Below are 11,748 nucleotides of genomic sequence, written 5' to 3'. Positions count from 1 at the left end.
AAGGAAGATGCAGAATGCCAGACCCAAAAACGCAGAAGAGTTGAAGGCCACTATCAGAGCAACCTGGGCTCTCATAACACCTGAGCAGTGCCAGAAACTCATCGACTCCATGCCACGCCGCATTAACGCAGTAATTGAGGCAAAAGGAGCTCCAACCAAGTATTGAGTATTGTACATGCTCATATTTTTCATTTTCATACTTTTCAGTTGGCCAACATTTCTAAAAATCCCTTTTTTTGTATTAGCCTTAAGTAATATTCTAATTTTGTGACACACGGAATTTTGGATTTTCATTTGTTGCCACTTCAAATCATCAAAATTAAATGAAATAAACATTTGAATGCATCAGTCTGTGTGCAATGAATAAATATAATGTACAAGTTACACCTTTTGAATGCAATTACTGAAATAAATCAAGTTTTTCAAAATAATCTAATTTACTGGCTTTTACCTGTATATGTAACAAAATGTAAAGCCCTATAGGCTCACACAAGTTCCATAAATAATCCAAATTTGGAACACAGCATCATAGTTTTCAGCTGAAGATGACAGTGGGGGTTAGGGTTGAGGCAGGAGTCTACGTCACAGCCCCTGGCCGGGCGGAGGCTTGGCTCTGAGGGGCTGAGCCTGAGCCACAGCCATAACTGCTCCACAGTTCACACACTGCAGTGGGAGAGACGCGTACGGAGGGATGGACATCAATGCATGGCCCTTTCTCCACTCACAGTACACTTAGCGGAAGCCTGTGGGATCTCGACTGGACGCTTGGTGTCGACACAATGAAGCAGTGTCACGTATTGGTGTAAAAAAACAACATAAAGGAGGAGGAAGAAAAGGAGAAGGCCTTTGACAGTGCTGGTGGTAAGCGAGCTTCTGTCTGCTAACGTCTGCAAAGCTAACTAGCCATAAGGCAGCAGGGAGCACAACTAAAATGGTGGTTGGAATTCATCAGTTTGTTTGTATGTATCCTAACTTTTTTTGTGACAACTTGTTCATTGCTTGCACGCATGGGTGTTGGCTACCTCTCTGCTCGCTGAGGCGGGTTTTTTTTTTTTTTGCACTGCTAGCTCGGTGACGTAGCTACGTTAGCTCACGTTAGCTAACGTAAACATTAGCATGAGTTGACAGTCGGCTTACTGGGTTTCCCCAGACAAAGCGTGTCACTTCTGTCACAATAAGAAGCAGACTTCCGAATGTAAATAGTGTGGACGCGTCCTGTTTTGATGCCGTCCGTGATTTAGGAAGCTGTTAGTTTTAAAACGACACTATGTCAAACATCCAACTAGCAAGCCGCCAACCGTCTTAGCTACCGTGCAATTTTATATTGTTGACGTTAGCCACGAGTCTTACAACCGTTGAACCCGAACAAGTGTTATGTGGAGCATTGCCCACTACTGCTGTGTTGTGTGTTGCATTATTATTACCGTTCACTTTCCTGTCTAAACTATAGCAAAACTAGCAATTGGATGGGACCTTCTTAATGGCATCCATCCATCTTCTTCCGCTTATCCGAGGTCGGGTCGCGGGGGCAGCAGCCTAAGCAGGGAAGCCCAGACTTCCCTCTCCCCAGCCACTTCGTCCAGCTCCTCCCGGGGGATCCCGAGGCGTTCCCAGGCCAGCCGGGAGACATACCGTATTTTCCGCACCATAAGGCGCCCTGGGTTAAAAGCCGCGCCTTCAATGAACGGCATATTTCAAAACTTTGTCCACCAATAAGCCGCCCGGTGTTGTAAGCCGCATCTAACTGCGCTAAAGGAATGTCAAAAAAACAGTCAGATAGGTCAGTCAAACTTTAATAATACCGTATTTTCCGCACTATAAGGCGCACCTAAAAACCACAAATTTTCTCAAAAGCTAACAGTGCGCCTTATAACCCGGTGCGCTTTATTACGATTCATTTTCATAAAGTTTCGATCTCGCAACTTCGGTAAACAGCCGCCATCTTTTTTCCCGGTAGAACAGGAAGCGCTTCTTCTTCTACGCAAGCAACCGCCAAGGTAAGCACCCGCCCCCATAGAACAGGAAGCGCTTCTTCTTCTACTGTAAGCTACCGCCCGCCCCCGGAAGAAGAAGAAAAAACGCGCGGATATCACCGTACGTTTCATTTCCTGTTTACATCTGTAAAGACCACAAAATGGCTCCTACTAAGCGAAAAGGATCCGGTTCATAAAAATCAATCTCTCCATCCGCACACGGATTACTACCGTATTTCACAGCAACTGATATTCCTGTGAACCGCACTGTGGAACGGGAGCACGTACGGTGAATATTCGCACCACAGGGAATGAGAAGTCATCCTTCACTGTGGTTCTAGCTTGCCATGCTAACTTCCACCCATGGTGATATTCAAAAGGAAGACCTTGCCAAAAGAGACCTTTCCAGCCGGCGTCATCATAAAAGCTAACTCGAAGGGATGGATGGATGAAGAAAAGATGAGCGAGTGGTTAAGGGAAGTTTACGCGAAGAGGCCGGGTGGCTTTTTTCACACAGCTCCGAAGGCGAACACACCTTCACTAAGACGGGCAGACAGCGCCGGACGACATACGCCAACATTTGCCAGTGGATCGTAAATGCCTGGGCAGATATTTCGGTCACAACTGTGGTCCGAGCTTTCCGGAAGGCAGGATTCACAGAACTACTGGACAACAACAGCGACACTGACTCCGATGACTTCGAAGAGACGGAGCCGGCCATTTTGGAACCCACGGTTGCGCAACTTTTCAATTCGGACACCGAAGACGAAGAATTCGAAGGATTTACGAATGAAGAATAACTTCAGAAGGTGAGCGCTATGTTTATTTTGTGTGTTGTGACATTAACGTTCGAGCAACATTATGTTGCTATTGCTCTACACCATTTTGAATTTTACTATGTTTGTGATTGCACATTTGCGTACATTTTGGGACAGAGTTGTTAGAACGCTGGTTTTCAATATATTATTAAAGTTTGACTGAACTATCTGACTGTTTTTTTTGACATTCCCTTTAGCGCAGCGTAGGCGCGGCTTATAATCCGGGGCGGCTTATTGGTGGACAAAGTTATGAAATATGTAATTCATTGAAGGTGCGGCTAATAATCCGGTGCGCCTTATAGTGCGGAAAATACGGTATATTAAAAACCAGCGTTCTAACAACTCTGTTCACTCCCAAAATGTACGCAAATGTGCAATCACAAACATACGTATATCAACATGGACAGAGCTGCGTGAAAAAAGCCACCCGGCCTCTTCGCGTAAACTTAAACTTACCTTAACCACTCGCTCATCTTTTCTTCATCCATCCCTTCGAGTTAGCTTTTATGATGACGCCGGCTGGAAAGGTCTCTTTTGGCAAGGTCTTCCTTTTGAATATCACCACGGGTGGAAGTTAGCATGGCAAGCTAGAACCACAGTGAAGGATGACTTCTCATTCCCTGTGGTGCGAATATTCACCGTACGTGCTCCCGTTCCACAGTGCGGTTCACAGGAATATCAGTTGCTGTGAAATACGGTAGTAATCCGTGTGCGGATGGAGAGATTGCGTCTTTTCATGAACCGGATCCTTGTCGCTTAGTAGGAGCCATTTTGTGGTCTTTACAGATGTAAACAGGAAATGAAACGTACGGTGATATCCGCGCGTTTTTGCTTCTTCTTCCGGGGGCGGGTGGTTGCTTACAGTAGAAGAAGAAGCGCTTCCTGTTCTATGGGGGCGGGTGCTTACCTTGGCGGTTGCTTGCGTAGAAGAAGAAGCGCTTCCTGTTCTACCGGGAAAAAAGATGGCGGCTGTTTACCTAAGTTGCGAGATCGAAACTTTATGAAAATGAATCTTAATATTTATCCATATATAAAGCGCACCGGGTTAAAAGCCGCACTGTCAGCTTTTGAGTAAATTTGTGGTTTTTAGGTGCGGCTAATGGTGCGGAAAATACGGTAGTCTTCCCAACGTGTCCTGGGTCTTCCTCGTGGCCTCCTACCGGTTGGACATGCCCTAAACACCTCCTTAGGGAGGCGCTCGGGTGGCATCCTGACCAGATGCCCGAACCACCTCATCTGGCTCCTCTCAATGTGGAGGAGCAGCGGCTTTACTTTGAGCCCCCCCCCCCCCCCCCGGATGACAGAGCTTCTCACCCTATCTCTAAGGGAGAGCCCCGCCACCCGGCGGAGGAAACTCATTTCGGCCGCTTGTACCCGTGATCTTGTCCTTTCGGTCATAACCCAAAGCTCATGACCATAGGTGAGGATGGGAACGTAGATCGACCGGTAAATTGAGAGCTTTGCCTTCCGGCTCAGCTCCTTCTTCACCACAACGGATCGATACAGCGTCCGCATTACTGAAGACGCCGCACCGATCCGCCTGTCGATCTCACGATCCACTCTTCCCTCACTCGTGAACAAGACTCCGAGGTACTTGAACTCCTCCACTTGGGGCAAGATCTCCTCCCCAACCCGGAGATGGCACTCCACCCTTTTCCGGGCGAGAACCATGGACTCGGACTTGGAGGTGCTGATTCTCATCCCAGTCGCTTCACACTCAGCTGCGAACCGATCCAGTGAGAGCTGAAGATCCTGGCCAGATGAAGCCATCAGGACCAAATCATCTGCAAAAAGCAGAGACCTAATCCTGCAGCCACCAAACCGGATCCCCTCAACGCATTGACTGCGCCTAGAAATTCTGTCCATAAAAGTTATGAACAGAATCGGTGACAAAGGGCAGCCTTGGCGGAGTCCAACCCTCACCGGAAACGTGTCCGACTTACTGCCGGCAATGCGAACCAAGCTCTGACACTGATCATACAGGGAGCGGACCGCCACAATCAGACAGTCCGAAACCCCATACTCTCTGAGCACTCCCCACAGGACTTCCCTTCTTAATGATGCGAGTTAAAGTTAGAAGTTAAAGTACCACCCATAGTCACACACACACACACTAAGTGTGGTGAAATTACCCTCTGCATTTGACCCTTGTTCCACCCCCTGGAAGGTGAGGGGAGCAGTGAGCAGCAGCAGTCAGAATTATTTTGGTGATTTAAACCCCAATTCCAACCCTTGGTGCTGAGTGCCAAGCAGAGAGGTAATAGGTCCCATTTTTATAGTCTTTGGTATGACTCGGCCGGGGTTTGATCTCACGACCTACCAATCTCAGGGGGGGGGCACTCTAACCACAAGGCCACTGAGCAGGTCACATAGGATTCTCTTAAAGTAATTTGGAGTGAAAGTTAAATTAATTATAACAATGCAATGTTTTTTCCACTGTACATGATTCCTTTTTACCTTTTATAAAGAGTAAAATGTATATGCAGTGGCACTTGGGTATTGATTATTAATCCATCCATTCCAAAGGGTCAGCAGAAACTGAATTGTATGAAAACCGAAATAATTTTATCAATTTTAAGAAATAATTTTACTCAAAGGGCACTAGGCACCAACATGTTAACATAAAACACTTTTAAAGAAGCTCTATAATGCAAAACCAACTTTCTCTTGCCCATTGGTATTTCCTTTTGTGTATTTCGGATCTACATAAATCCCAAAAATTTGAAATCAGACCATGGAGGTAGTGATGGGTTGATGAGGCGTCATGAAGCGTTTCGACACATTGCAAAACTGTATTGATACTGTGTCGATACCGTGTCACTAAATACTGACATCTGCTGGACATTAAAAATCCCTACAGGCAACCTATGGACCGACTCAACTGACACTGATTTTATGCCCTAGTACAGGGGTCACCAACCTTTTTGAAACCAAAAACTACTTCTTGGGTACTGATTAATGCGAAGGGCTACCAGTTTGATACACACTTAAATAAATAAATATATTGTCATTTGTAAGTTACACATAAGTGTGATTTAAACAAAAATAGCTAAATAAATAAATGTATATATATTAAAAAAATGGGTATTTTCTGGCTGTCATTCCGTCGTACATTTTTTTTTCCTTTTACGGAAGGTTTTTTGTAGAGAATAAATGATGAAAAAAAACACTTAATTGAACGGTTTAAAAGAGGAGAAAACACGAAAAAAATTACAATAAATTTTTGAAACATAGTTTATCTTCAATTTCGACTCTTTAAAATTCAAAATTCAACCGACAAAAAGAAGAGAAAAACTAGCTAATTTGAATCTTTTTGAAAAAATTAAAAAAATAATTTATGGAACATCATTAGTAATTTGACCTGATTAAGATACATTTTAGAATTTTGATGACATGTTTTAAATTGGTTAAAATCCAATCTGCACTTTGTTAGAATATATAACAAATTGGACCAAGCTATATTTCTAACAAAGACAAATCAGTATTTCTTCTAGATTTTCCAGAACAAAAATTTTAAAATAAATTCAAAATACTTTGAAATAAGATTTAAATTTGATTCTACAGATTTTCTACATTTGCCAAAATAATTTTTTTGAATTTTAATCATAGTAAGTTTGAAGAAATATTTCACAAATATTCTTCGTCGAAAAACCAGAAGCTAAAATATTTATTATTCTTTACAATAAAATTTTTTACTTGAACATTGATTTAAATTGTCAGGAAAGAAGAGGAAGAAATTTAAAAGGTAAAAAGGTATATTTGTTTAAAAATCCTAAAATCATTTTTAAGGTTGTATTTTTTCTCTAAAATTTTATTTCTAAAAGTAATAAGAAGCAAAGTAAAAAATAAATGAATTTATTTAAACAAGTGAAGACCCATCCATCAATCCATTTTCTACCGCTTATTCCAAGTGAAGACCAAGTCTTTAAAATATTTTCTTGGATTTTCAAATTCTATTTGAGTTTTGTCTCTTTTAGAATTAAAAATGTCGAGCAAAGCGAGACCAGCTTGCTAGTAAATAAATACAATTTAAAAAATAGAGGCAGCTCACTGGTAAGTGCTGCTATTTGAGCTATTTTTAGAACAGGCAAGCGGGCGACTCATCTGGTCCTTACGGGCGACCTGGTGCCCGCGGGCACCACGTTGGTGACCCCTGCCCTAGTATATACAATAATATAAACCAAGTCATTGTATTTCATTTAGGATTATTTCATATCTTCATTTAAATAAAAAATATACTTTTATCTTTTTTAGATACAGTCAATAAATAATGTGAACATGTATCATAACATGGAAATCTAAGAGAACGTGGTGTGGATGATTGTGGACTGGGAATTGTTTTAATTTTATTTTTTTACACATTTTTATTAAAAAAAAAAAAAAAAGTTTTTCCGACGTATTACATTTTAGACGATTTCTCTTCTTAGTTATTATTTCTCCGGCTGTAGAAAAGACCCGCTCACAGGGCACAGAGGAGGCGTCAGTGCGACACAGTTGGCGTATCGGTCACGTGACCAAAACAGCTCATGATCGGTCACGTGACTTTCTAAAAGCGGTACGCGCACCGACACAGGGTTTTGCTCTATGAGCTCGACGCATGCGCCGATGCATCGGTGTTGCCGGACCCATCACTACATGGAGGCATTAGGAAAATATTTATAAAACAATTTTACCTTCCTTCATACTTTCGGGAAACGAACTGTTTGGAATTTGCCCCATTGGTGACGTCAGCGTATTATCCATATATGGTAGAGATTTACCCAAAGTGCTTTGCGTAAATCCTCCATTGTAGTCCCCGCTGCAGTCAACAAGCTCCTTCTTTTTCACTATCATCTTGTTGTGGGACAGACTGGCTCGTACATGGACATGCATCCTTTGCAGTTGCCATTTCTAATACAAAGTATCATAGTTTGAACTTAATCTGTCAGTATACCTGCTATGGAAGCGCAAAAAAACTACAACAAACAGGGCGGGGAATAGATGCTGTGGATCCACATAAATAAGACCGCCCACAAAATGGTGCATCATGATGGCGACGGTCAGAAAGTGGCTTAAAAACGGTCCGTAAAACATAATTTTTTAAACCAAAGAACCACCATTACATGTTATGTAGTACACAAGGAAGTGTTTATTGGTAGGGAAACAAATCATAATGTGACCCCTTTAAAGTTGCTATATGTCACCGGCTCAAAATGAAATAGTTTTAGACCAATAAATTTATACTGCCGACGGCCAGCATTGTAATGCTACCAATAGTGGTCTAAGATAAATTATTTAATAAACACATGTCTATATTTGTTACAATTAGAAGTTAAACATACTCACTTTTTACTTTATTTGCTTAAAGTTCTTAATTGAATTCAGTCGTGTTTTTCACATTCTTTACCAAAGTGCTGAGTTTCTTTGGTCCCATTATGGCTTATTTTGCAGTGGTGCTCAAAAAAGCACAGGGACTTGTGGTGTAACTGCATTTGTTAGCAAATAACTACAGACTTAACTGTTGATGACCTAATAGAGAACGACTTCTGAGTTGAGAGCAGGCTGACACAGGCCCTTTTCGTAAAAAAGTTGTTTTGTTATGGCACTTGATTTTGTGAAATATTGTAAGTTTTGCTTTATTAATACATCACTCTTAGGTGTAGGATTAACTAGCAAACATCGGCCTAATAGAATAGAATAGAAAGTACTTTATTGATCCCTGGGGGAAATTCATCACCACAGTTCGCTCACAATAGACAAGAATAATAATAAATAATATAATATATTATATATATATATATATATATATATATATATATATATATATATATAAATGATAAATGGGTTATACTTGTATAGCGCTTTTCTACCTTCAAGGTACTCAAAGCGCTTTGACAGTATTTCCACATTCACACATTCACACACTGATGGCGGGAGCTGCCATGCAAGGCGCTAACCAGCACCCATCAGGAGCAAGGGTGAAGTGTCTTGCCCAAGGACACAACGGACGTGACTATGATGGTAGAAGGTGGGGATTGAACCCCAGGCCACTCTACCAACTTCGCCACGCCGTGTGTGTATATATATATATATATATATATATATTCTACATTTAAGTGCAGTCAAGGAACATATGCATTATACAGTCTGATGGCTGTCGGTATGAAGGACCTCCTGTGTCGTTCCGTGTTGCATTTTGGGAGTCTGAGCCTTCCACTGAACGTGCTCATTCTCTCCAAAAGGTCCGAGTGTAGTGGGTGGGAGGTGTTGTCCATAATGGCTAGGAGCTTTGCTAGTCTTCTCCTCTCTGACACCACCGCCAGAGAGTCTAGCTCCACTCCCACCACGTTACTGGCCTTCTCTACCAACTTGTCCAAGTCTGTTTGCGTCCCTCGCTCTCAGCCCGCTGCCCCAGCAGGCCACGGTGTACAAGAAGGCGCCCGCCACCACCGACTCGTAAAACATCTTCAACATTTTGTACAGACGTTGAAGGATCCTAGCCTCCTGAGGAAGTAGAGGCGGCTCTGTCCCTTCTTGTAGAGTGCCTCAGCGTGTTTTGACCCATTCAGCTTGTTGTCGATGTGCACTCCCAGGTATTTATAATCTCCACCATGTCCACATCGACCCCCCTGATGGAAACAGGGGTCGCCGGAGTACTCCTCCTCCTTCCCAGGTCCACAACCAGCTCCTTGGTCTTCATCACATTAAGCTGGAGGTGGTTATTTCCACACCATGTGACTAAGTCCTCCACCAGTGCCCTGTATTCCTCATCATCACCATCCTCAATACACCTCACTATCACAGAGTCATCAGAAAACCTCTGAAGGTGGCAGGACTCTGAGTGATAGTGGAAATCGGTGGTGTAGATGGTGAAGAGGAAGGGGGAGAGGACTGTGCCCTGCGGGGCCCCGGTGTTGCTGACCAGCCTGTCAGACACACAGTCCTGCAGTCGCACGTACTGTGGTCTGTCAGTCAGGTAATCAACAACCCAGGACACCAAGGGGGCCTCCACCTGCATCGTCTCCAACTTCACACCCAGTAACCCAGGCCGTATGGTATTAAAAGCACTGGAGAAGTCAAAAAACATGACCCTCACACTGCTCACAGGCTTGTCTAGGTGGGTGTGGGCTCGGTTCAGCAGGTAGATGACTGTGTCCTCCACTCCCAGTCGGGGCTGGTAGGCGAATTGGAGTGGGTCCAGGTGGGGCTTGACTGGAGGGCGGAGTTGTTCCAGGACCAACCTCTCCATGGTCTTCATAAAATGGGAGGTTAGAGCCACTGGCCTGTAGTCCTTCGACGTGCTGGGTCGCGTGCACTTGGGGATGATAGTCTTACATGCCACAATCATACATACATTTAGAATTTGTGCTTAAATTGTGAGTGATGTATGTACTTAAAGTACTGTATTGTGGGCAGAATAATGACACATAATTGTTCTAGGAGCAAAGAAAATATTCTGTTGGGTGCACAATGTTTGACTGTCTGATAACAAAGACGGCGTTCAAGAACCAAGACATTTTGGCAAAACAAACCAGTTTGTTAGGTACAATGTTTGGCTGTACGATGGTGGAGACCACATTTGACAACCAAGACATTCTTGGATATAATTTCCGTTAAAAACCAAGGTGCCACTATATACTTAAAAGTAAAAAGAAGGAATCAATTATTAAAGAAGCAAAGCAGTTCTGTAGCGTGTTTCATCTATATGCAGCAGTACGGCTTAGTCTCTAACCATTGCACAGCTGAGTTCACTACCATCTGTAGTTTTTACAGTATGTTGTTTATTATAATTTATTTTAACAGTCATTATGTCACACTCAGTAAGAAAATAATACTGCAAGTAATAATTTCAAACACAGTACACATGTATTTTTCATTAGTATTTTTCCATCCATCCATTTTCTACCGCTTATTCCCTTTGGGGTCGCGGGGGGCGCTGGAGCCTATCTCAGCTACAATCGGGCGGAAGGAGGGGTACACCCTGGACAAGTCGCCATCTCATCGCAGGGCCAACACAGATAGACAGACAACATTCACACTCACATCCACTGACCATTGTAATTAAAAAGTCAATAATGTTTGGATTTTTCTAAATAAGTAAACAAACAATACGGATAAAATAGACTCTCAATGTTTATTAGGAAAAAGTGCATTTAAAAAATATTGAACATTTTAAAGTCCAGTTTTTTCCCCAGTCGGAAAAACTGGATCCAGAATTGTATTTTTTTTTTTTGCCACTGTAAATATGTCATGCTTGCTCTTTCGTTTTTGTTAATAGGCTCATCTTTCTCATTCGGGTTGAAGCCAAACTATTCCCAGAACAATCATCTTTTTTCCTACTATTTTTTGTTACCCTGCGATGATTCTCACTAGCGTGTCGCTACTAGCGTAGCTCTGTCGCTACTCCTTGTGTTTGTAAGCAGCCCCGCCTCCACTGAAAGAGACAAAAGATTGTGGATGCATGACAAGAGGGTTTACTCCATTCATTTAATTATGCTATTGAACAAGCAAGCTCAGGTACGAGGGGAAATGCACAGAGTGAAACCTCTTGCACCCTGTTTAGAAGCAAGATACAGAGAAATCAAACACACACAAACATTAACAATTTATCGATGCCGGCAAAGTTATCGGGTTCATTTTCATTTGTCGTTTGATTAATTGACTTCCGATTATCGGCCCAGGCCTACATGCACCCCTGTTGACAACATTACATTTGCAGAAAAAGAAGAAAGTCCGCGCAGAGACTTTATGTTGAAAAGTCAATTTTTTTTTTTGATTGATTGAGTTTTGTATTTATAAAGTATATGGAGTAAAGTATATTATTAGTAAGTAGCAGAACGTTCGAGAAGAAACCAGTTTTACTATATGAGATGATGCCTGAATACATTCCCGTGCGTGTAACGTAATATTTATCAAACTTGATATTGTATTCAAAATAGATTGAAAATAATAAGTCTGTATTTTGTCAGTCATAAGTA

At 42.3% G+C, this 11,748-nt stretch overlaps 1 protein-coding gene across 9 annotated transcripts in view; it reads left to right on the top strand.

Moving 5' to 3' along the window:
* The first annotated feature begins 650 nt into the window (after positions 1-650).
* herc1 (HECT and RLD domain containing E3 ubiquitin protein ligase family member 1) overlaps positions 651-11,748 on the top strand; it is a 192,752-nt gene continuing 181,654 nt past the window's right edge. For all 9 annotated transcript variants that reach the window (XM_061975157.1, XM_061975156.1, XM_061975161.1 and 6 more), the window contains exon 1: positions 651-861. The gene's annotated coding sequence lies outside the window, so the exon portion shown is untranslated. The remainder of the gene's footprint in view (positions 862-11,748) is intronic.

The sequence above is a fragment of the Nerophis lumbriciformis genome, linkage group LG15 (genome assembly GCF_033978685.3).
Source record: "Nerophis lumbriciformis linkage group LG15, RoL_Nlum_v2.1, whole genome shotgun sequence".
Taxonomy (NCBI): Eukaryota; Metazoa; Chordata; class Actinopteri; order Syngnathiformes; family Syngnathidae; genus Nerophis; species Nerophis lumbriciformis.
Note: the sequence above shows the minus strand (reverse complement) of the source record. Positions and strands in the feature narration are given on the sequence as shown.